The sequence below is a fragment of the Kogia breviceps genome, chromosome 4 (genome assembly GCF_026419965.1).
Source record: "Kogia breviceps isolate mKogBre1 chromosome 4, mKogBre1 haplotype 1, whole genome shotgun sequence".
In the NCBI taxonomy this organism is placed as follows: Eukaryota; Metazoa; Chordata; class Mammalia; order Artiodactyla; family Physeteridae; genus Kogia; species Kogia breviceps.
Window position 1 is genome coordinate 124,687,572 of NC_081313.1, and position 20,989 is coordinate 124,708,560.

The window sequence follows — 20,989 nt, forward strand, 5'->3', positions numbered from 1 at the left end:
TAAAGCCAAACCAGCTATGAATCAATAATTCATAATTTCCTATATCAGGGCCTTGGACCCATACATAGTCTGGGGGAAGACCAAGGCAACGAGAGTTACCAAGGTGTGCACGTCTGAGCAGCACTGTCTGATAGAAATATAATACTAGTTACATAAGTAATTTCAAATTTTCTAGTAGCTACAAAAGAAATGGATAAAATTAATTTGGGTAATATATTTTATTTAGCCCAATATATCAAAACTATTATCATTTCAAAATATAAAAGACATATAACATTATAATAATTAATATAAACTTTTTCTTTCTTTTTTTTTTTTTTAACTAAGTCTTTGATATTGGTATGTATTTTATACTTATAGCACATCGCAATTTGGACCAGCCCCATGTCAAGTGCTCAAGAGCTACATGTATTATAGCTAGAGGCTACTAAACTAGACAACGACCTAATACACATGAGAAATCCACCAGAGAATATAAGCACTAGATAGCGGTGGGATGGAACACGTGTAAGCTCCTGCCTCAATGCTGAAACACTCTCATGCTCAGGACCTTGCTACCGGTGTCCTGTGACACTATCTAGTTACATTGTTCACTTGCAGATTCCAGGCTAATGCTGAACACACTGTAGATGGAGGAAACTGTGGGGAATCCACCACGCTTCTAGTTGTTTTCAGCTCTAGAACTGTGCCGGGAATGGCAGGCCTACTTGGATTTGGGAAGTTAATTTTGTATTTATTCCTCTGCCCTTTTTCTTTTAGATAAGTTGCCACTAGGCCCATTATAGCAGGATTTTATGATCTTTGTCCTCTTTAACTGAATGAAGATAAATCATTCCCTATGGTGGTTTTTTTTTTCTTTTTATGTTATCATTAAGAAAAAAGAAAGAAGACTTGTAAATCATTTTTCAAGCAGGAAAACACAGAGCCATTTCAGAAAAAAAAAAAAAAGTGAGAAAACAATGTTGCTATTTTCTTTGGTAATTCCAGGACATACAGAATGGGTTTACAGATACTATAACATCTGAGATTGTATCTCCTTCCTGGTTATTTCTAGGAAATCCAGAAACACCATTTTCCTGGCCAAGACATGATTTTTGAGAAGTAGTCACTTTATGTCATTTTAAATATTTTATTGAGATAACAACAAACCCCCTGTACTGCCTTCATCATTATTATTTTGATTATGATTATCAGGTAATATGCACAAAAGACTATGTTCTCTCACACTCAAGACTTAAGCAACCCTTGATAATAATTCTGAGCACCAGGGAGAAAGTGTGGCTCAGGGATATGGTGAGGTGAAGGATAGGGTGGTCTAGAACGGGATGAGACACAGGAATGGAGAAAATTCCAGGGACCCAGTCAAAGTCAAGGGTGAAGTGGGGGTACAGAGGTCAGGGATGAAATGAGAACCAAGGAAAATAAAGCAGGGAATGGACTGAGGCCCTGGGATCGGGGTTAAGAGTGTGAATGTGTTGAACACATTACTTGGGATTAAAAAAAAAAAAAACACAACTGAAAGTTGTCTATTTTGGAGTCACAATCTGCAGGCAAATATAAAATGTCATCTGTATCAAGATGGTCACAACAAAATAGCTATATTAACTATCAAGTAAACTGATTTTTGAGTTGCTTCCTGAGTTATATCTTGACATCCAAATGTGAGGTAAATGAAAACCAGACCCATCACACTGATGTTTCACAAACCAGCCCTAAAATTCTAAACCGGTTAAGTGACAAATGATCCTGAGATGGACCTAAAGAAGGCCAGACTATTTCTATCACCTCTTCCTGGTCACTCCCACAGACTTATGCATTTCTCTATAACTATACTTCAGATTCCATTTTCAGAATATGGGTTTTCATAGAAGTACCACTGTCAAACTCCTTATTTTTTCATGTAAGGAACTCACCTGAAGTCTCCCTCTCTCTCTCAAGGCTTCAGAAACAAGTACAGAGAGCACTTGTATAGACTACAGGTCAGAAAACTTTTTCACTAAAGAGCAAGATAGACTTTGTGGGATACACAACCTCTGTCACAACCACTCAATGCTGCTGTTGTGTTAATATAATGAATTTACACTATGTAAATTCATATGCATAGCTATGTTTCAATAAAACTGTATTTATAAAAATAGGTGGTGGGCCAAGTTTGACCTGTAGGCTGTAACTCAGTTATAGTTAAGAATCTGTCTCTTTAGCTACATGTAAATCAATGAAATTAGAACACTCCCTCACACCATACACAAAAATAAACTCACAAAGACATGACACCATAAAACTCCTAGAGGAGAACATAGGCAAAACATTTTCTGACATAAATCGTAGAAATATTTTCTTAGATTAGGCTTCCAAGGAAAAGAAATAAAATTTTAAAAAACCAAATGAGACCTAATCAAACTTAAAAGCTTTTGCACAGCAAAGGAAATCGTCAACAAAACAAAGACAACCTATGGACTGGGAGAAAATATTTGCAAATGATGCAACCGATAAGGGATTAACTTCCAAAACATAAAAAAACCTCATACAACTCAATATCAAAAAAACTCAAATCAAAAAAAGGGCAAAAGATCTAAGCACACATTTTTCCAAAGAAGACACACAGATGCCCAACAGGCACATGAAAAGATGCTCAACACATCACTAATTATTAGGGAAATGCAAATCAAAACCATGATGAATTATTACCTCACACCAGCCAGGATGGCTATTATCAAAAAGAACACAAATAAACAAATGTTGGCAAGGATGTGAAGAAAAGAGAACCCTTTTACACTGTTGGTGGGAATGTAAACTGGTACAGCTGTTACAGATAACAGTATGCAGGTTCCTTAAAAACTAAAAATAGAACTACCATATGATCCAGTAAATCCACTTCTGGACATATATCCAGAAAAGATGAAAACCCTAATTCAAAAAGATATATGCATCCCAATATTCATAGCAGCACTATTTACAATTGCCAAGACATAGAAGCAAACTAAGTGTTCATCAACAGATGACTGGTTTAAGATGTGGTATATATATGCAGTGGAATATTACTCAGCCATAAAAAGAATGAAATATTGCCATTTTCAGCAACATGGATGGACCTATGGAATATCATACTAAGTGAAGTCAGAGAAAGAAATATTACATGATATCACTTACATGTGGGATCTAAAAAAGAATATAAATGAATCTATATACAAAACATAAACAGACTCACAGACATAGAAAACTTATGATTACCAAAGGGGAATGGGAGGGGTGGAGGGATAAATGAGGAGTATGGGATTAACAGATACAAACCACTACACATAAAATAGATAAGCAACAGGGATTTACTGTACAGCACAGGGAACTATATTCAATATCTTACAATAACCTATAATGGAAAATAACCTGAAAAAATATATCTCTATATGGATAGATATAGATGTAGATAGAAAGATGACTGAATCACTTTGCTTTACACCTTAAACTAACACAATATTGTAAGTTAACTATATTTCAATTTAAAAAAAAGAATCTCCCTTGTCCTTCTTCTTTGTAACTTAGTTGTCTTCTCTTTGCTCCCTTCTGTATACTTAAATACCAACCACAGTTCTTATTCTATGATAATAATAGAAGATAATAAATGTTGACATTTCTAAACATTTAATATGTGCTTAAAAATGAGAAAAGCACATTCAAAATGCACATCTGTACTCCAATCCAATACTCTTTGTGGCCTTGCTGGTTGACTTTGACCAAGGCCAGTCTCATATATAGCACAGTTAGATTACGGTAAATGAAGGGAATGTGCCCTCAAATAGCACTCCCTGTGGCCTTTACCAATGATGGATAATACTTGTTTCCTTCAAAGTAAAAAGCATAACAAGACATATTGTTCTTTCCCTGATACCATCCTGGCACACAGATCCTTTTTTCTTTCCAGTATTGAAATTAAAGTTCAATATAAATAATACGTGACTATAAATCATTCTTCAAGCATGAAGGGAGATCAGAAAGAAAGACTTGGTCATTTGAAAATCAGTCCCAAGAAAAATAATCTAATAAAACATTCATCATCCTTGATGGACTTTTCACTGGACAGTAGTTCCTTCTGGATTATTTTGAGGAATGATGAGCTGTCTTCCTCCAGGCTATTCCATGCACTCTATCCTTATCTGTTACAGTCCTTATAAATATCTTTCTAGCCTAAAGACATTTACTTTTTACCTTATTTTTTTCTTTAATGAATTTTAGATCCTCTTTTTCATTTCAGTGGACTTTTCAATGGCCTAACAGACTTGCTTGTCTCCATCCTTTACAGCTTTTTAAAAAATCTCCAAATGACCTCTTCAAAACAGATCTGTTTAATTCCCCATTTTAATTTTTTTTTTGAAAACTCCTACTAAGCAGCCACACTGCACTAAAACACAGTAAAACTAGAAAAACCTGAAACTCAGGCATTATCTTCCCAGATACCTTTTATCCTCTGTACAGTTAATCACTAAATCTATTAAATCTTTGGTTTAAGCCATCATCAATCTTTCATGATTGACCGAAACAGCCTTATATGTGATCTCCCTGCTTCAGCCTTCTCCCATCCATTGCATTCTCCACTGCAGAGTGATGATCTGAAATCCAAATTTGATAGTATTATGCATGAAACTTTTAAGTGGCTTCTCTAGCCCCCAAGATGAACACCAAACTCCTCCTGACATGCAAGGCCTCTGTCCACCTCTTCAGGCTCAACTCTTACACTGTCCTCTTTCCCTTCTACCCTCGAATAATTTCCTTAAACTTGTTCCTTTATGTCCTCCCTCTCCTCTTAACATATCCTCTTTATCCACCCCTGGTCCTTCTCCCACATTTTCCTTCCATCTCACAAGGTTCATTCCTTCAAACTCTAGAATAATTTTTTCTCACCTCAATAAAGGTGTAGCTTTTTTCTAGAAGCCTTCTGTGACTTCTTTCCCCTCTGTGAATTAGTTATTCCTTTCTTATGCTCCCATAATATCCTGTCCTTACACCTATATTACCAGCTGGCACTGTTTCCTAGTTGTGTATTTACAAGTCGATTTCTCTCACTAGACTGTGAATTCTTTAAGAGAAGAGATGGTTTAATGTTCTTGTTTTTATTTCCAGTGCCTAGCAAAATACCTAGCATGGAGTGATTGCTTATTAAAAGTTGTTGAGGGGCTTCCCTGGTGGCGCAGTGGTTGGGAGTCTGCCTGCCGATGCAGGGGACGCGGGTTCGTGCCCCGGCTCGGGAAGATCCCACATGCCGCGAAGCGGCTGGGCCCGTGGGCCGTGGCCGCTGAGCTTGGCGTCCGGGGCCTGTGCCCCACGATGGGAGCGGCCACAGCAGTGAGAGGCCCGCATACCGCAAAAAAAAAAAAAAAAAAAAAAAAAAAAAGTTGTTGAGTAAAGCTAGACCCTTAAGAGACTTGAAAGAAAATTTAAAACAGGCACTGTCTGTTATGGTCAATGACATAAAGCCTACAAGGACTTTTGTTTTCAAAGAACTTAGAGATTCTGCATTCCCTTCCTGGTACAAATTAAAAATTGCTGGCACTGATGGTTGGAAACAAGCTAAGTACCTGAAAATATGAACTTATAAAATGTATCTCCTCCCCAGATGAAGGCTAGATTCATGAGATGTTTCTCAGAAATATTAGAAAAAGCTGCAGCTAAAGAGGAATGCAAAAGCAGTATGAGCCCAGAAAAAAATATGCTGTGAAGTGTATTGTTATAATTAGCCTTATTATAACTTTCAACTAATTAATTTGCTCTTTATCAGCTAAATATATGATATGTAGTGATAAAGAAAATCTCGATTAGGGAAAGGTTATTTTATATCAGATTGATAAACTCCCAGGTTGACAGAGCTAGAAGAAAATTAGAGATGATTTATCCAGCATGTTTAGTATATGGGAATCCTGAAGCCAAAAGAGTGGAAGTGATTTTTCTAAGCTGACCCAGATGAGTGCAAAGGAGAAATACAAATTGAAGTAAATGGTTTTTAATCTCATGTCTCTTACACCACTCCCTCTGGCCTCATGAACCACAGTTCCATGCTTTTCATGTAAATAAAATTATCTAATTATGTTTTCAGACAAAAGGGTGGATTTTGTATCAAATGGTCCTAGAAAACTGTTCATTATCTACAGAAACAGTCACGTCTGTTAATTTGTGGAATACTTCACTTCCAAATCTATGGATCATGTGGCAGGAGACAGTTCACATGCAGATTTTTTAGCATAGAGTAATGGGATTAGCAATGAAAAGTGAATTCTAATGGCTTGACTTAACACAAAAGAAGTCCTGGGAGCAGTAATAAAATGGAAAGTTGCCAGCTATTATATTCTCATCTCTGGATCCACTTTGCTCCTTAAATTTTAAGTTAGAAAGTTGCCAGAACTCCTACTGCCAAGGTCTCTAAAAATGAGCTTTGACAAGTGTTCACAACGGATATTTGTTTAGGTCCTGGCCTCTGGTCACAAGACAGACGTGGATGATTCACGAAGGAAATGCCCCATCCATCTCTACCCAGAGGCTGTTCTCAGGCACCCAGGAGAGGTGTAGGTAGTTGGAGAACCTCCAGTTATAAGTACCCAATGAATAATTTCTGGTGGAGCTGTTCACCCCGAGGTTAGCACTTATCTGGAAGCACAAGGTAGGTTTCTAAAGATGAATGGAATTTTGACAGTCATTTTAATGTCAATATGTCAAACAAGAAGTAATAACACAGCATCAACAACTAAGGCAGTAGGTTAAAAGCTATTAACTAGTTTTCTTTTTATCTTTCCTTCACTCTCTATCACAAAGCTTGAAGAAAAAGGTATGCATTTTTACTTTCCAGGATATTTGAAATAAACTGGACAGAAACATAAAAAGGGGCAAAAAATTACTCTTAATGGCTTGAGTACTTTAGAAAGTAACCAAAGCAGAAGAAGTTAAATTTTCAAAAGAAATCAAAGGGACGGAATACTAACACTGACCAAGACTGCTGCCTGGCAGCTTCCTGAAGAGGAAGAGACTGCTGAGTGTATGACTATACAAAGTACCTGCTGAATGCTAGATTCATGGGGTTCTCAACCTCAGTCAAAAATCACCCTGTCTCATTGGTGGCACAGAATCATGGAGCAACCTCAGTGAGGGGAACCATTTAAGGCTGGCTTGCACTGCTGAGATGCAAGCAGCAACCAAGGCTGTTCAGAGATAATAGGGCCTGTTCTCATTTTCTGTGCACTGCTTAAGCATCTCAGATCCTTATAAACTCCAATAATGAATGAGACCAAATCTCCCCAAATCTAGGCAGAACGAAGACTTCAGACATAATTTTATTTAGAGAAAAAGAAACAGATAATGCGGTACATCTACACTTATTGATCAAAACTGAAATCTACTCTGTGTGGGACCCATGTTGGGGATTGCTAGGAATTGCTGTGCAGTGCATGTCCACATTAAAGGCTGGCTGCCCCAGAATCACAGCTAATCAATTAGTTTTGAAAAAAACCCTTGAGCCTGTTAAGGAACTGGTAATAGAGATGGGTGTGGATTTGTTGAATGGTTTTTTGATTTGGGCAATGTATTGTGATGATGTTGAATTTGAGGTAATTCTATATACTGTTTTAAAATCCTTAGTTACTGAGTAGATGGTGAAAGGAAAATGCAGTCTTGTTAGTTTGTTGCCAGATTAATTTTTCGTATAAGTATTTCCAGAAAGAGAAGAACATGGGTAGTGAATTCATAGGTCATTATTCTTGAACTCTGATTTTTTTAACATCTTTATTGGAGTATAATTGCTTTCCAATGGTGTGTTAGTTTCTGCTATAAAACAAAGTGAATCATTTATATGTATACATATATCCCCATAACCCCTCCCTCTTGCGTCTCCCTCCCACCCTCCCTATCTCACCCCTCTAGGTGGTCACAAAGCACTGAGCTGATCTCCCTGTGCTATGCAGCTTCTTCCCACTAGCTATCTATTTTACATTTGGTAGTGTATATATGTCCACGCCCTCTCTCACTTCATGCCATCTTACACTTCCCCTTTCCGTGTTCTCAAGTCCATACTCTACATCTGTGTCTTTATTCCTGTCCTGCCTCTAGATTCATCAAAACCTTTCTTTTTTTTTTTTTTTTTTTTAGATTCCATATATGTGTGTTAGCATACAGTATTTGTTTTTCTGTTTCTGACTTACTTCACTCTGTATGACAGACTCTAGGTCCATCCACCTCACTACAAATAACTCAATTTTGTTGCTTTTTATGGCTGAGTAATATTCCATTGTATATATGTGCCACATCTTTATCCATTCGTCTGTCAAAGGACACTTAGGTTGCTTCCATGTCCTGGCTATTTTAAATAGTCATGAAATGAACATTGGGATACATGTCTCTTTTTGAATTATGGCTTTCTCAGGGTATATGCCCAGTAATGAGATTGCTGGATCATATGGTGATTCTATTTTTAGTTTTTTAAGGAGCCTCCATACTGTTCTCCATAGTGGCTGTATCAATTTACATTTCCAACCAACAGTGCAAGAGGGTTCCCTTTTCTCCACACCCTCTCCAGCATTTACTGTTTGTAGATTTTTTGATGATGGCCATTCTGACTGGTGTGAGATGATATCTCATTGTAGTTCTGATTTGCATTTCTCTAATGATTAGTGATGTTGAGCATCCTTTCAAGTGTTTGTTGGCAAACTGTATATCTTCTTTGGAGAAACGTCGATTTAGATCTTCTGCCCATTTGTGGACTGGGTTGCTTGTTTATTTTGATATTGAGCTGCATGAGCTGTTTGTATATTTTGGAGATTAATCCTTTGTCAGTTGCTTCATTTGCAAATATTTTCTCCCATTCTGAGGATTGTCTTTTCATCTTCTTTATGGTTTCCTTTGCTGTGCAAAAGCTTTTAAGTTTCATTAGGTCCCATTTGTTTATTTTTGTTTTTATTTCCATTTCTCTATGAGGTGGGTCAAAAAGGAACTTGCTGTGATTTATGTCACAGAGTGTTCTGCCTATGTTTTCCTCTAAGAGTTTTATACTGTCTGGCCTTACACTTAGGTCTTTTTGTGTGTGTGTGTGTGTGTGTGTGTGTGTGTGTGGTATGCAGGCCTCTCACTGTTGTGGCCTCTCCTGTTGCAGAGCACAGGCTCTGGATGCGCAGTCTCAGCGTCCATGGCTCAGGGGCCCAGCCGCTCCGCGGCATGTGGGATCTTCCCAGAACGGGGCACGAACCTGTGTGCTCTGCATTGGCAGGCGGACTCTCAACCACTGAGCCATCAGGGTAGCCCACACTTAGGTCTTTAATGCATTTTGAGTTTATTTTTGTGTATGGTGTTAGGGAGTGTTCTAATTTCATTCTTTTACATGTAGGTGTCCAGTTTCCCCAGCACCACTTATTGAAGAGGCTGTCTTTTCTCCACTGTATATTCTTGCCTCCTTTATCAAAGATAAGGTGACCATATGTGTGGGGGTTTATCTCTGGGCTTTCTATCCTATTCCCTTGATCTGTATTTCTGTTTTTGTGCCATTACCATACTTCTTGATTACTGTAGCTTTGTGGTATAGTCTCAAGTCAGGGAGGCTGATTCCTCCAGCTCAGTTTTTCTTTCCCAAGATTTCTTTGGCTATTCGGGGTCTTTTGTGTTTCCATACAAATTGTGAAATTCTTTGTTCGAGTTCTGTGGAAAATGCCAGTGGTAATTTGATAGGGATTGCATTGAATTTGTAGATTGCTTTGGGTAGTAGAGTCATTTTCACAATGTTGATTCTTCCAGTCCAAGAACATGGTATATTTCTCCACCTATTTGTATCATCTTTAATTTCTTTCATCAGTGTCTTATAGTTTTCTGCATACAAGTCTTTTGTCTCCTTAGGTAGGTTTATTCCTAGATATTTTATTCTTTTTATTGCAATGGTAAATGGGAGTGTTCCCTTAATTTCTCTTCCAGATTTTTCATCATTAATGTATAGGAATGCAAAAGATTCCTGAGCATTCATTGTGTATCCTGCAACTTTACCAAATTCATTGATTAGCTCTAGTAGTTTTCTGGTAGCATCTTTAGGATTCTCTATGTATAGTATCATGTCACCTGAAAACAGTGACAGTTTTTGTTCTTCTTTTCCAATTTGATTTCATTATATTTCTTTTTCTTCTCTGCTGTGGCTAAAACTTCCAAAACTATGTTGAGTAATAGTGGTGAGAGTGGGCAAACTTGTTTTTTCCTGATCTTAGAGGAAATGGTTTCAGTTTTTCACCACTGAGAATGATATTGGCTGTGAGTTTGTCATTTATGGGTTTTAATATGTTGAGGTAAGTTCCCTCTATGCCTATGCCTACTTTCTGGAGAGTTTTTATCATAAATGGGTGTTGAATTTTGTCAAAACCTTTTTCTGCGTCTATTGACATGATCATATGGTTTTTCTCCTTCAATTTGTTAATATGGTGTATCACATTGATTGATTTGCATATACTGAAGAATCCTTGCATTCCCGGGATACACCCCACTTGCTCATGGTGTATGATCCTTTTAATGTGCTGTTGGGATTCTGTTTGCTAGTATTTTGTTGAGGATTTTTGCATCTACGTTTGTCAGTGAAATGGGCCTAAAGTTTTCTTTTTTGGTGACATCTTTGTCTGGTTAAGGTATCAGGGTGATATTGGCCTTGTAGTATCAGTTTGAGAGTGTCTTCCCTCTGCTACGTGATGGAAGAGTTTGATAATGATAAGTGTTAGCTCTTCTCTAAATGTTTGGTAGAATTCGCCTGGGAAGCCTTCTAGTCCTGGGCTTTTGTTTGTTGGAAGATTTTTAATCACAGTTTCAATTTCAATGCTTGTGATTGGTCTGTTTATATTTTCTATTTCTTCATGGTTCAGTCTCAGAAGGTTGTGCTTTTCTAAAAATTTGTCCATTTCTTCCACATTGTCCATTTTATTGGCATATAGTTTCTTGTAGTAATCCCTCATAATCCTTTGTATTTCTGCAGTGTCAGTTGTTACTTCTCCTTTTTCATTTCTAATTCTGTTGATTTGAGTCTTCTCCCTTTTTTTATTGATGAGTCTGGCTAATGGTTTATCAATTTTGTTTATCTTCTCAAAGAACCAGCTTTTAGTTTTATTGATCTTTGCTACTGTTTCCTTCATTTCTTTTTCATTTACTTCTTTATGATTTCTTTCCTTCTGTTAACTTTGGGATTTTTTTGTTCTTCTTTCTCTAATTACTTTAGGTGTAAGATTAGATTGTTTATTTGAGATGTTTCTTGTTTCCTTGAGGTAGGATTTTATTGCTATAAACTTCCCTCTTAGAACTGTTTTTGCTGCATCCCATAAGTTTTGGGTCGTCGTGTTTTGTCATTTGTTTCTAGGTATTTTTTAATTTCCTCTTTGATTTTTTTCAGTGATCTCTTGGGTTTTTAGTAGTGTATTGTTTAGCCTCCATGTGTTTGTATGTTTTACAGATTGTTTTCCTGTAATTGACAACTAGTCTCATAGCATTGTGGTCAGAAAAGATACTTGATACAATTTCAATTTTCTTAAATTTACCAAGGCTTAATATGTGACCCAAGATATCATCTATCCTGGAGAATGTTTCATGAGCACTTGAGAAGAAAGTATATTCTGTTGTTTTTGGATGGAATGTCCTATAAATATCAACTAAGTCCATCTTGTTTAATGTATCATTTAAAGCTTGTGTTTCCTTATTTTCATTTTGGATGATCTGTCCATTGGTGAAAGTGGAGTGTTAAAGTCCCCTACTACGATTGTGTTATTGTCGATTTGCCCTTTTATGGCTGTTAGCATTTTCCTTATGCACTGAGGTGCTCCCACGTTGGGTGCATAAATATTTACAATTGTTATATCTTCTTCTTGGATCAATCCCTTGATCATTCTGTAGTGTCCTTCTTTGTCTCTTGTAATAGTCTTTATTTTAAAGTCTATTTTTTCTGATATAAAAATTGCTACTCCAGCTTTCTTTTGATTTCCATTTGCAAGGAATATCTTTTTCCATCCCCTCACTTAAGTCTGTATGTGTCCCTAGGTCTGGAGTGGGTCTTTTGTAGACAGTAATATATACAGGTCTTTTTTTTTGTATCCATTCAGCCAGTCTAATGTCTTTTGGTTGGAGCATTTAATCCATTTACATTTAAGGTAGTTATTGATGTGTATGCCCCTATTACCATTTTCTTAATTGTTTTGGGTTTTTTTTGTGTGTGTGGTATGTGGGCCTCTCACTGTTGTGACCTCTACTGTTGTGGAGCACAGGCTCCAGACACGCAGGCTTAGTGGCCATGGCTCACGGGCCCAGCCGCTCCGCGGCATGTGGGATCTTCCCAGACCGGGGCATGAACCCGTGTCCCCTCATCGGCAGGCGGATTCTCAACCACTGCACCACCAGGGAAGCCCTGGGTTTGTTTTTTTAGGTGTTTTCCTCCTCTTGTGTTTCCTGTCTAGAAAAGTTCTTTTAGCATTTGTTGTAAAGCTTGTTTCATGGTGCTGAATTCTTTTAACTTTTGCTTGTCTGTAAAGGTTTTAATTCCTCCATCGAATCTGAATGAGATCCTTGCTGGGTAGAGTAATCTTGGTTGTAGGTTTTTCCTTTTCATCACTTTGAATATGTCTTGCCACTCCCTTCTGGCTTGCAGAATTTCTGCTGAAAAATCAGCTGTTAACCTTATGGGGATTCCCTTGTATGTTATTTGTTGCTTTTCCCTTGCTGCTTTTAATATTTTTCCTCTGTATTTAATTTTTGATAGTTTGATTAATATGTGTCTTGGCGTGTTTCTCCTTGGATTTATCCTGTATGGGATTCTCTGCACTTCTGGGATTTGATTGACTATTTCCTTTCCCATGTTAGGGAAGTTTTCAACTATAATCTCTTCAAATATTTTCACTTTCTTTTTCTCTTCTTCTGGGACCTCTATAATTCGAATGTTGGTGCATTTAATGTTGTCCCAGGGTTCTCTGAGACTGTCCTCAGTTCTTTTCATTCTTTTTTCTTTATTCTACTCTGTAGTAATTATTTCCACTATTTTATCTTCCAGGTCACTTATCTGTTCTTCTGCCTCTGTTATTCTGCTATTGATTCCTTCTAGAGAATTTTAAATTTCATTTATTGTGTTATCATTGTTTGCTTGCTCTTTAATTCTTCTAGGTCCTTGTCAAATGTTTCTTGTACTTTCTCCATTCTATTTCCAAGATTTTAGATCATCTTTACTCTCATTATTCTGAATTCTTTTTCAGGAAGACTGCCTACTTCGTCTTCATTTGTTTGGTCTGGTGGGTTTTTACTTTGCTCCTTCATCTGCTGCCTATTTCTCTGTCTTCTCATTTTGTTTAACTTACTGTGTTTGGGGTCTCCTTTTTGCAAGCTGCAGGTTTGTAGTTCCTATTGTTTTTGGTGTCTGCCCCCAGTGGGTGAGATTGGTGTAGTGCCTTGTGTAGGCTTTTTTGTGGAAGGTACTGGTGCCTGTGTTCTGGTGGGTGGGGCTGGATCTTGTCTTTCTGGTGGGCAGGACCGCATCCAGTGGTGTGTTTTGGGGTGTCTGTGAACTTAGTATGATTTTAGGCAGCCTCTCTGCTAGTGGGTGGTGTTGTGTTCCTCTCTTGCTAGTTGTTTGGCATGGGGTATCCAGTGCTGGAGTCTGCCGGTCATTGGGTGCAGCTGGGTGTTAGTGTCAAGATGGAAATCTCTGGGGGAGCTCTCATCGATTGATGTTACATGGGGCTGGGAGGTCTCTGGTGGTCCAATGTCCTGAACTTTCCTGTCCCACCTCAGACGCTCAGGGCTGACACCAGGCCGGAGCACCAAAACCCTGTCAGCCACACAGCTTAATTTAAAAATACTGCTGGTGGAATAATGGCGCCAACAGACTTGCTTAACACAGATTTGCCACAGTCCTTCAATTTGTAAGAAATGCAAAAGCTCTTCTAATAACAAAATACATTCAGATTAAAATAACCTTTTCTTCTCCCACCAACAATCCCAAATTAAACACACTCAGTATTGGTGAGGGTAGATGGAAATGGGAGCTTCCAGGCTGACAGCAAATCACTGGTACACCTGTTTTCATTTGTAGGACAAAAATCAGCCACAAAGGAAGCTCAGGCAGAATGAACCAGCTTTCCTGTCCAATTGCTCTTAGAGTTAGCTCCCAAGATTGGCCCAGTGCAAAAATCAGGATTTTCCATAGGAGCGGGTGACATATGGGTTATGTCCAACTAGTTGAACATTTACTCAGCACTTCTGCCTTTCACTGGTGTGGAGCAAGGGGACAAAAAAAGGAAATATCCTCAATGATGCAACCTTTTAATAAATTCCCTTGTTTTTTTTTAAAAAAGTACAGGCCTAGGATTTGGAAGAACTGGCTCTCCCAACTGTTAAGTATGTGACTAAAAAGAATATACTTTTTTTTCGGGGGGAGCGAGAAGATGGCGGAAGAGTAAGACGCGGGGATCACCTTCCTCCTCACAGAGACATCAGAAATACATCTACACGTGGAACTTCTCCTATAGAACACGCACCGAGCGCTGGCAGAAGACCTCAGACCTCCCAAAAGGCAAGAAACTCCCCCACGTACCTGGGTAGGGCAAAAGAAAAAAGAATAAACAGAGACAAAAGAATAGGGACGGGACCTGCACCAGTGGGAGGGAGCCATAAAGGAGGAAAGGTTCCCACACACTAGAAGCCCCTTCGCGGGCGGAGACTGCGGGTGGTGGAGGCGGAAGCTTCGGAACCGCGGAGGAGAGCGCAGCAACAGGGTGCGGAGGGCAAAGTGGAGAGATTCCGCAGAGGATCGGTGCCGATCAGCACTCACTAGCCCGAGAGGCTTGTCTGCTCACCCGCCGCGGCGGGCGGGGCTGGGAACTGAGCCTCGGGCAGATCCCAGGGAAAGGTCTGGAGTTGGCAGAGTGAAAACAGCCTGAAGGGGTTAGTGCACTGCGGCTGGCCGGGAGGGAGTTCGGGGAAAAAGTCTGGAGCTGCCGAAGAGGCAAGAGACCTTTTCTTCCCTCTTTACCTCCTGCTGCGCGAGGAGAGGGGTTTAAGCTCGCCGCTTGGAGGAGCTGAAGGGACGGGCACGGAGCTACTGAAGAGACAAGAGACTTTTTCTTGCCTCTTCGCTTCCTGGCGCACGAGGAGAGGGGATTAAGGGCACCACGTAAAGGAGCTCCAGAAACGGGCGCGAGCTGCGGCTGTCGGCACGGACAACAGAGGCGGGTGTGGGACGCTAGGGTTGCTGCTGCCGCCACCAAGAGGCCTGTGTCTGAGCACAGGTCACTCTCCACACCGGCCCTCCCGGGAGCCTGTGCAGCCCGCCACCGCCAGGATCCCGGGATCCTGGGACTGCTTCCCCGGGAAAGCGCGCGGTGCGCCTCGGGCCGGTGCAGCGTCACGCCGGCCTTTGCCGCCACGGACTCACCCCACATCCGTGCCCCCCCGCCCCCCCCGCCTGAGTGAGCCAGAGACCACGAATCAGCTGCTCCGTTAACGCTGCTCCTTTGACCCCGCCTTGTCTGAGCGAAGGGCAGACGCTCTTGGACGACCTGCGCGCAGAGGCGGGGCCAGGTCCAGGGCTGAGCCCCAGGAGCTGTGCGAACAAAGAGAGGGGGAGGTCCGTCCCAGCAGCCTCAGAAACAGCGGGTTAAACTCCACAGTCAGCTTGAAGTGCCCTGCATCTGTGAAAAACCTGAATAGACAGAGAAATATCCCAGGTTGAGGAAGTGGACTTTGGGAGCAAGATATACTATTATTTCCCCCTTTTTCCTTTTTGTCAGTGTGTATGTGGATGCTGCTGTGTGAGATTTTGTCTGTGTAGCTTTGTTTTCACCATTTGTCCTGGGGTTAGACTGACCTTTATTTCTTTTGGTTTTTTTTTTTCTTTAATAGAAATTTTTCTTCTTAATAATTATTTTGTTATTTTAATAACTGTATTTTACCCTACTTTATTTTGTCTTCTCCCCTTTCTTTCTTCCTTTCTTCCCTCCTTTCCTTCCTATTTCCCTCCTTCCTTCCTCCCTTCCTTCCTTTATTCCCTCCTTCCTTCCTCCCTTCCTTCCTTTATTCCCTCCTTCCTTCCTCCCTCCCTTCCTTTCTTTATTCCCTCCTTCCTTCCTCCCTTCCTTTCTTCCTCCCTCCCTTCCTTTCTTTATTCCCTCCTTCCTTCCTCCCTTCCTTTCTTCCTCCCTCCCTTGCTTTCTTTACTCCCTCCTTCCTTCCTCCCTTCCTTTCTTCCTCCCTCCCTTCCTTTCTTCCTTCCTTCCCTCCCTTCCTCCTTTCTTCCTTCCTTTCTTGACTTTCTACTTTTTTCTCCCTTTTGTTTTGAGCCGTGTGGATTAAAGCTCTGGACACTCCAGCCAGGTGTCAAGGCTGTGTCTCTGAGGTGGGAGAACTAACCTCAGGACACTGGTCCACAAGAGACCTCTCAGCTCCACGTAATATCAAACGGCGAAAATCTCCCAGAGAGCTCCATCTCAACACCAAGACCCAGCTTCACTCAAGGACCAGCAACGAACAGTGCTGGACACCCTATACCAAACAAAGAGCGAGACAGGTCTACAGCCCCATCCATTAGCAGAGAGGCTGCCTAGAATCACAGTAAGGCTATCGACATACCCATACATGCCACCAGACGTGGACCTGCCCACCAGGGAGGTGGGATCCAGCCTCATCCACCAGAACAGGGGCACTGGTCCCCCCAACCAGGAAACCTGCTCAACCCACTGAACCAACCTCAGCCACTGGGGACAGCCACCAAAAATAGACAGAACTACGAACCTGCAGCCTGCTAAAGGGAGAACCCAAACACAGTAAGATAAGCAAAATGAGAAGACAGAAAAACACACAGCAGATGAAGGAACAAGATATAAACACACCAGACCTAACAAATGAAGAGGTAATAGCCAATCTACCTGAAAGAGAATTTGGAATAATGATGGTGAAGATGATGCAAAATCTTGGAAATAGAATAGACAAATTGCAAGAAACAGTTAACAAGGACCTAGAAGAAATAAAGAGGAAGCAAGTAACGATGAGCAACACAATAAATGAAATGAAAAATACTCTAGACGGGATCAGTAGCAGAATAACTGAGGCAGAAGGACGGATAAGTGACCTGGAAGATAAAATAGTGGAAATAACTACTGCAGAGCAGAAGAAAGAAAAAAGAATGAAAAGAACTGAGGACAGTCTCAGAGATCTCTGGGACAAAATTAAACGCACCAACATTCGAATTATAGGGGTCCCAGAAGAAGAAGAGAAAAAGAAAGGGACTGAGAAAATATTTGAAGAGATTATAGTTGAAAACTTCCCTAATATAGGAAAGGAAATAGTCAACCAAGTCCAGGAAGCACAGAGAGTCCCATACAGGATAAACCCAAGGATAAACACACCGAGACACATAATAATCAAACTGTCAAAAATTAAATACAAAGAAAACATATTAAAAGCAGCAAGGGAAAAACAACAAATAACACACAAGGGAATCCCCATAAGGTTAACATCTGATCTTTCAGCAGAAACTCTACAAGCCAGAAGGGAGTGGCAGGACATATTTAAAGTGATGAAGGAAAAAAACCTACAACCAAGATTACTCTACTCAGCAAGGATCTCATTCAGATTTGATGGAGAAATTAAAACCTTTACAGACAAGCAAAAGCTGAGAGAGCTCAGCACCACCAAGCCAGCTTTACAACAAATGCTAAAGGAACTTCTCTAAGCAAGAAACATAAGAGAAGGAAAAGACCTATAAGAACAACCCGAAACAATTAAGTAAATGGTAATAGGAACGCACATATCAATAATTACCTTAAATGTAAATGGATTAAATGCTCCCACCAAAAGACACAGACTGGCTGAATGGATACAAAAACAGGACCCATATATATGCTGTCTACAAGAGACCCACTTCAGACCTAGGGACACTTACAGGCTGAAAGTGAGGGGATGGAAAAAGATATTCCATGCAAATGGAAATCAGAAGAAAGCTGGAGTAGCAATTCTCATATCAGACAAAATAGACTTTAAAATAAAAACTATTACAAGAGACAAAGAAGGACACTACATAATGATCAAGAGATCGATCCATGAAGAAGATATAACAATTGTAAATATCTATGCACCCAACATAGGCGCACCTCAATACATAAGGCAAATACTAACAGCCATAAAAGGGGAAATCGACAGTAACACAATCATAGTAGGGGACTTTAACACCCCACTTTCACCAATGGACAGATCATCCAAAATGAAAATAAATAAGGAAACGCAAGTTTTAAATGATACATTAAACAAGATGGACTTAATTGATATCTATAGGACATTCCATCCAAAGCCAACAGAATACACATTTTTCTCAAGTGCCCATGGAACGTTCTCCAGGATAGATCATATGTTGGGCCACAAATCTAGCCTTGGCAAATTTAAGAAAATTGAAATCGTATCAAGTATCTTTTCTGACCACTACGCTATGAGACTAGATATCAATTACAGGAAAAGATCTGTAAAAAATACAAACACATGGAGGCTAAACAATACACTACTTAATAACGAAGTGATCACTGAAGAAATCAAAGAGGAAATCAAAAAGTACTTAGAAACAAATGACAATGGAGACATGACGACCCAAAACCTATGGGATACAGCAAAAGCAGTTCTAAGAGGGAAGTTTATAGCAATACAATCATACCTTAAGAAACAGGAAGCATCTCGAATAAACAACCTAACTTTGCACCTAAAGCAATTAGAGAAGGAAGAACAAAAAAACCCCAAATTTAGCAGAAGGAAAGAAATCATAAAGATCAGATCAGAAATTAATGAAAAAGAAATGAAGGAAACAATAGCAAAGATCAATAAAAGTAAAAGCTGGTTCTTTGAGAAGATAAATAAAATTGATAAACCATTAGCCAGACTCATCAAGAAAAAAAGGGAGAAGACTCAAATCAATAGAATTAGAAATGAAAAAGGAGATGTAACAACTGACTCTGCAGAAATACAAAATATTATTAGAGATTACTACAAGCAACTCTATGCCAATAAAATGGACAACCTGGAAGAAATGGACAAATTCTTAGAAATGCACAACCTGCCGAGACTGAACCACGAAGAAATAGAAAATATGAACAGACCAATCACAAGCACTGAAATTGAAACTGTGATTAAAAATCTTCCAACAAACAAAAGCCCAGGACCAGATGGCTTCACAGGCGAATGCTATCAAACATTTAGAGAAGAGCTAACAACTATCCTTCTCAAACTCTTCCAAAAGATAGCAGAGGGAGGAACACTCTCAAACTCATTCTATGAGGCCACCATCACCCTGATACCAAAAGCAGACAAAGACGTCACAAAGAAAGAAAACTATAGGCCAATATCACTGATGAACACAGATGCAAAAATCCTCAACAAAATACTAGCAAACAGAATCCAACGGCACATTAAAAGGATCATACACCATGATCAAGTGGGGTTTATTCCAGGAATGCAAGGATTCTTAAATATACGCAAATCAATCAACGTGATACACCATATCAACAAACTGAAGGAGAAAAACCATATGATCATCTCAATAGATGCAGAGAAAGCTTTTGACAAAATTCAGCACCCATTTATGATAAAAACCCTGCAAAAAGTAGGCATAGAGGGAACTTTCCTCAATATAATAAAGGCCATATATGACAAACCCACAGCCAGCATTGTTCTCAATGGTGAAAAACTGAAACCATTTCCACTAAGATCAGGAACAAGACAAGGTTGCCCACTCTCACCACTCTTATTCAACCTAGTTTTGGAAGTTCTAGCCACAGCAATCAGAGAAAATAAAGAAATAAAAGGAATCCAAATAGGAAAAGAAGAAGTAAAGCTGTCACTGTTTGCAGATGACATGATACTATACATAGAGAATACTAAGGATGCTACCAGAAAACTACTAGAACTAATCAATGAATTTGGTAAAGTAGCAGGATACAAAATTAATGCACAGAAATCTCTGGCATTCTTATACACTAATGATGAAAAATCTGAGAGTGAAATTAAGAAAACACTCCCTTTTACCATTGCAACAAAAAGAATAAAATATCTAGGAATAAACCTACCTAAGGAGACAAAAGACTTGTATGCAGAAAACTATAAGACACTGATGAAAGAAATTAAAGATGATACAAATAGGTGGAGAAATATATCATGTTCTTGGATTGGAAGAATCAACATTGTGAAAATGACTCTATTACCCAAAGCAATCTACAGATTCAATGCAATCCCTATCAAATTACCACTGGCATTTTTTACAGAACTCGAACAAAGAATTTCACAATTTGTATGGAAACACAAAAGACCCCGAATAGCCAAAGCAATCTTGAGAACGAAAAATGGAGCTGGAGGAATCAGGCTCCCTGACTTCAGACTATACTACAAGGCCACAGTAATCACGACAGTATGGTACTGACACAAAAACAGAAATATAGATCAATAAAACAGGATAGAAAGCCCAGAGATAAACCCACACACATATGGTTACCTTATCTTTGATATAGGAGGGAAGGAAACAGTGAAGAAAAGACAGCCTCTTCAATAAGTGGTGCTGGGAAAACTGGACAGCTACCTGTAGAAGTACGAAATTAGAACACTCCCTAACACCATACACAAAAATAAACTCAAAATGGGTTAAAGACCTAAATGTAAGGCCAGACACTATCAAACTCTTAGAGGAAAACATAGGCAGAACACTCTATGACATCAATCACAGCAAGATCCTTTTTGACCCATCTCCTAGAGAAATGGAAATAAAAACAAAAATAAACAAATGGGATCTAATGAAACTTAAAAGCTTTTGCACAGCAAAGGATACCATAAACAAGACCAAAAGACAACCCTCAGAATGGGAGAAAATATTTGCAAATGAAGCAACTGACAAAGGATTAATATCCAAAATTTATAAGCAACTCATGCAGCTCAATAACAAAAAAACAAACAACCCAATGCAAAAATGGGCAGAAGAACTAAATAGACTTTTCTC